This window comes from Ipomoea triloba, chromosome 14 (genome assembly GCF_003576645.1).
Source record: "Ipomoea triloba cultivar NCNSP0323 chromosome 14, ASM357664v1".
In the NCBI taxonomy this organism is placed as follows: Eukaryota; Viridiplantae; Streptophyta; class Magnoliopsida; order Solanales; family Convolvulaceae; genus Ipomoea; species Ipomoea triloba.
Window position 1 is genome coordinate 18,300,604 of NC_044929.1, and position 5,669 is coordinate 18,306,272.

Here is a 5,669-nt window from a genome sequence, read left to right on the forward strand (position 1 = left end):
GGGGGGGGGGGGGGGGGGGGGGCATATTGCACTATTATTTGAATCCTGTAGGTTACTGCTAATCTAATAGAATCTCAGTCGAACCTCATTGGAGGATAAATTTTGCAAATGGAGCTGCTCAATCAAGACTTTTATGAATCCATAGTTGATAACGTAATTCGACTCGAGTCAACCTACATTTTAAATACGAATAATAGGAAAGGTATACAAGACAAGACATTGTATGTGGAAACCTAAAATGAGAAAAATCATGAGCATTTTTGGGCTGACGATAAAATTTACTATTATTGTTCAACAGTACATGTTTCGGCCTACAATACTTAATAATATTGAAATATAAATCAATTATAAGGAGGAGGAATGAGGTTGGGAGACAACTAAGTGTGCGTAATGTGGCCTGGAAGCTAAGAGTCCGACCCTACGTGGTTGGGAAGCTCTGGTTGGAGTGGTGTAAGTTGGGAGTAGAAGCCCCCAACCCCCTCACACTAGACATGGTGCTCTATTTATACGAAGTGGCAAGTGGACAAAATATAATGGTTAATTATCGACATAGCTAACGTGGCATCCATTGATTGAGCACTCAGGTAGATCATGACACGTGTAAGCTATTGAGGTGACGACGGAGTTGACATATGTAGTAGTGATGGCCCAGAAATACACTGATGTTTAGGTCGTTTAGTTTACCAACATAGAGGTCATTCAGTCAATTGACATGGAGATCAATAAGTCTAATGATATGGAGGTCGGTAAGTTTACTAACATAGAGGGTCGGCAAGTAAACATACACTTTTCGGGTCGAAAAGTACACTCGGATTGCATCTAGAAGGACTCACTACCTCAGGGGTCAGGAAGTGTACATGTAAACCTTCATGAGGTCAGGAAGCGCACATTTGGACTCTTCAAAGGTCAAAAAGTGCACATTTAGGGTAGACCCTTCAATCCATAGGCTGGTTGGGAAGTGCACGTGTAAATTAAATTCTTCGGAGGTCGCGAAGTACACATGCATTTAGACCCTCCAGAGGTCAAGAAGTGCATATGTGGACCATCCAAAGGTCGAGAAATGCACATTTAGACCATGTAAACTTGTGGGCACGAGAAGTATCCCAAGTCATATATTGTTTCACATGATCGATCATTTATACTGCTCTTGTATTATAAAATAATTGAAATAATAAAATGACCCTTAACCTATCTACTCTCAATTCAATCACCTTTCAGCCTAGCTTCTAACAATACATAACCCTTATCCCCATTTTTTTAAAATCATGTATTGCAACTTTAAATCTCTGCCAACCATCTAATTATTTTAGGGTATCAAATAGTGTGAAAATTAGTGTAGAGGTTGCATGGAATTGAAGGATGCATGATATGATGGTGAAGATGAAGATTGCATGTGAGATGTAATGATGTACATCGCAGTTAAATTGAGGTGAGGTTGTACAATGATATGATGATAAATAGGATGATAAGAGTAAATAGAATAGAGTACACTATTTCATACGTGCGCACTTCGACGTCCGTAGTGAGTGTCATCAAACTTTTGTTGAATATATATAAAGTCATATCATTGTCACTACTGTACTCTGCACCTTCTTTATTATTATTATTATTATTATTATTATTATTATTCTTATTATTAGGCTAAAATGTCATCTAGTACCATGAACTATATCCCATTATTCATGCCGCACTCTGAACTTTCATATCATATATATCGAGCCACAAACCAAAAAAAAAAATAAAATTCGTATAGAACTTTTAGCCGGTTTTCCTATCTTCCTGCTGACATGGAGTCTGATATGGCATTTCTCATAACCTTATGTTGTCCACGTAAGCGTTTACATATTTAAAATTAAAATAAAATAAAATTATTATATTAAAATACGGAGTAACTAGAATTTTCTTCTCTTTATTTTCGTAATGTATACTTTTCAATTTTGCAATTGCAATGTTTCAATTTTTTTTTTCAGAATTTATATTTTTTGGCTAATTTATTGTTTAGTATTTTTTCAATTTTCCAAATTTATAGAAATGCTATTTTTTTTTTGTATTTTTTGTTTTTTGTTTTTTTTTTTTAAAATTACTATGTATTTTTAATATGTAAATGCTTATATGGACAACATAAGGTTAAAAGAAATGCCACATCACTTGGAAACTTGCGCCATGTCAGCAGGAAGACCGGGAAACCTGCTAAAAGTTCTAAGTAAATTTTTTATTTTGGTTTGCGGCTCGATATATACGATATGAAAGTTCAGGGTGCGGCATGAATAATTGGATATAGTTCAGGGTGCGGCATGAATAATTGGATATAGTTCATGGTGCTAGATGACACTTTAACCTTATTATTATTATGTTTCTCGACCAAACTAATTTTAAGTCTACAAACCTCTGTCCAAGAGTGATTGGAGGAGATAGATCGCGAGTTATTTAAATAACTTTCTTAGTTAGTACCTATTATTGATGTACTATGTACAAGGGATTCATCTTCGCACCAACTTAGGCTCTGCTTGACAGAGCTTATTTAGGAGCTTATAGCTTATTTTAAGCTACTAATAAGCTATAAGCTCTGTTTGGTAATGTTCATAAAATACGCTAGTAGCTTAAAATAAGAGTTTATTTTTGAACGCTACTTAAGGTAGCGTTTCAAAATAAGCTAGTAGCTTTCTAACTTTTTTTCCATCTTTAACCTTATTATTTTAAAGAAATGACATCATTTACCATTCCCAATTAAAACCTTTTTGGCTAATCTTTTTTACTTTTTCTCTTCAATATGTTTGGTTGTAATTTCAATTTGACATTTGTGTTTGAACATTGATTTTTGTATGAACTAATCTTATGAATTATAAACATTTTGTTTTACTTTATATGTTTTCAAATATATGTTCTTACTTTATATTTTATTAAAATATGCTGATTTCACTATTTTATATTTTAATATATAAACAAACTTAAATTTAAAAGAGTTTTTTCCCAAAATGGTCCATCCACTATTGCTCATTCTCAATTTTGCATTTCGACTTTCAATTGCACCTAATGTGGTCCCTCGACTTTCAAAAACTCACCCAATTTGGTCCTCCGTTACATATTCCGTCAAATCAGTGTTAAAATGGAGGGCATTTTCGTACATTTACCTATTGTTAGCCTAATAAACATTGAAAAATAGTTGAGGGACCATTTTGAGAATAGTCAAGGGACCATTTTGGGAAAAACTATTTTATTTATTTCATTTTTGTTTATTTTCATTTTTTAGACTCTATAAAATTTGAATTTTTATACATTTTTTTCTTACAAATATAAATAGTTAAAATCGTGCAATCCATCCTAAAAATTTTTAACTTTTTTACAAACTATTCCTATGCAGATTTACAATAACTTTCGTAAATTTTATAAATACTCATTTTTTAAGCACCGATTAAAATAATTCTTAGTCACATCCGTAGTACTAAATATATTACTTTGGATTTTTTTATAAATAAGATATAATATTATTAAACTCAAATAATTAAAAATAATGTGCCCACAGCACAAAAGATTTTATGATTGACTTAAAAAATTAACTATAAATTTTATTTTTGAATACAAATTGACAATTATTAAACATTATTTATAATAATTATTGTGTCTCGTGTAATATACTAAAATTATTAGGTAGGATTTTTATAATTAAGGTATAATTTAATTAAATCAAAATTATTAAAAATAATATGTCCACATTACAAAATAAATTATACTTGCCTTAATAATTAATAAAAAAAAATAAGAAGAGTAAAACATATAAAAGATGTCATAAAATATCTTAAATAATGTAAATTAATATAAAATTTAATAATTACTTCGAAATCAAATACATAAAATATTGCAGGATTAATAATTACTTCGAAATCAAATACATAAAATATTGCAGGAAACATTGATACTTCGAAATCAAATACATAAAATATTGCAGGAAACATTGACGAGATTTTACTTTTTACATAAAATATTGCAGGAAACATTGACGAGATTTTACTTTTCGCATAAAATATTGCAGGAAACATTGACGAGATTTTACTTTTCGGCTCACCTGAGAAGTTTACTAGAGACGAGATTTTACTTTTCGGCTCACCTGAGAAGTTTACTAGAGAAATTTACCTTTCGGTCCAATATTTTCCCTACATTTTACACTCTTTGGGTGTCTACGCTTGAAAAAAAATATTATTTTCAATGGTAAAAGTAATATTTAATGTGATACATAGTGATTGATTGTCTATGAACATAAAAAAAAATGTATATGAGTATTTATGAAATTTACGGAACTTATTGTAAAACTTCCTATGAATGGTTTGTATATTTAGAGTGGAAAAGTCTGTAAAGAAAGTTAAAAATTTTGAGGTTGGATTGCGCGATTTTAACTATTTATACTTGTAAGAAAAAAATGTATCGAAATTCTAATTGTATAGAGTCTAAACAATGAAAATAAACAAAAATGAAATAAATAAAATAGTTTTTCCCAAAATGGTCCCTTGACTATTCTCAAAATGGTCCCTCAACTATTTCTCAATGTTTATTAGGCTAACAATAGGTAAATGGACGAAAATACCCTCCATTTTAACACTGATTTGACGGAATATGTAACGGAAGACCAAATTGGGTGAGTTTTTGAAAGTCGAGGGACCACATTAGGTGCAATTGAAAGTCGAAATGCAAAATTGAGAATGAGCAATAGTGGAGGGACCATTTTGGGAAAAAACTCAATTTAAAACTATTTAAATTGTGTGAAGATGTCCTTTTTAGTCTTTTCACATTTATCAACTTATCAAAAAGCTAATTTTACCAAACACTTTTAAGTACAACAGCTAGCTTAACAACTTTTCAGATTTCAGCTTCGAACTTATAGCTTTTCAATTTTCAACTTTCAACTACCTTTTAAACTAGTTTTGCCAAACATAGCCTTAGAGAGCATATTCTCCAATCTAGGGTCGCCCTGGCCAGACATGACCATGGTCGGCCCTGAGTAGACTAATGGATTGGCTGACCGATTGCTCACAATTGTCAATCAAAAGATGCCAATATCAACTCACTTGCAAATTGTAATAATATCATAGGTAATTTGATATCCAGTATAATAAATAGTCATTTAGACCCACGTTTTGGGCATCCAATATCTCACTTCAACCCTCTTACTAGCTCATATATATTAATTATAAAATATATTTTTGCTCTCTAAGTAGTGGATACTCCGGTCCAATTTGCAATATAATATAGCTCTCTTATATTGTTAATAAATAAATGATGAAAATATATTTAAATGTAAATTATTCCTTGATTATTATTACAACTTCTTTTTTTTTTTTTTTTTTTGTAAACTCCTTGAATATTACAACTTGAATTGATATATACTGCTGAATCTCAAGGTAAAAAATGACAGTACTTAAAAAATTGTAGTCAGAGTTTTGAGACAAATTGCCAAATTGGACCGAAATAAGTATTCCCAAAATAGTTATAATTCTCTTAATAACTTCACATGGACCCTGATAACTTTTTTTGCCAGTAGCACTTGTACACTTGTTACTGTTTTACACTTTAGGACTTTAACCTAGCTATAGGCTCTGCCTCCTGCATGTCCTTTTAATCATATTAACAAAATTTCCTCTTTTTTTTTTTTTTTTTTTTTTTTTTTTTTTTTTTTT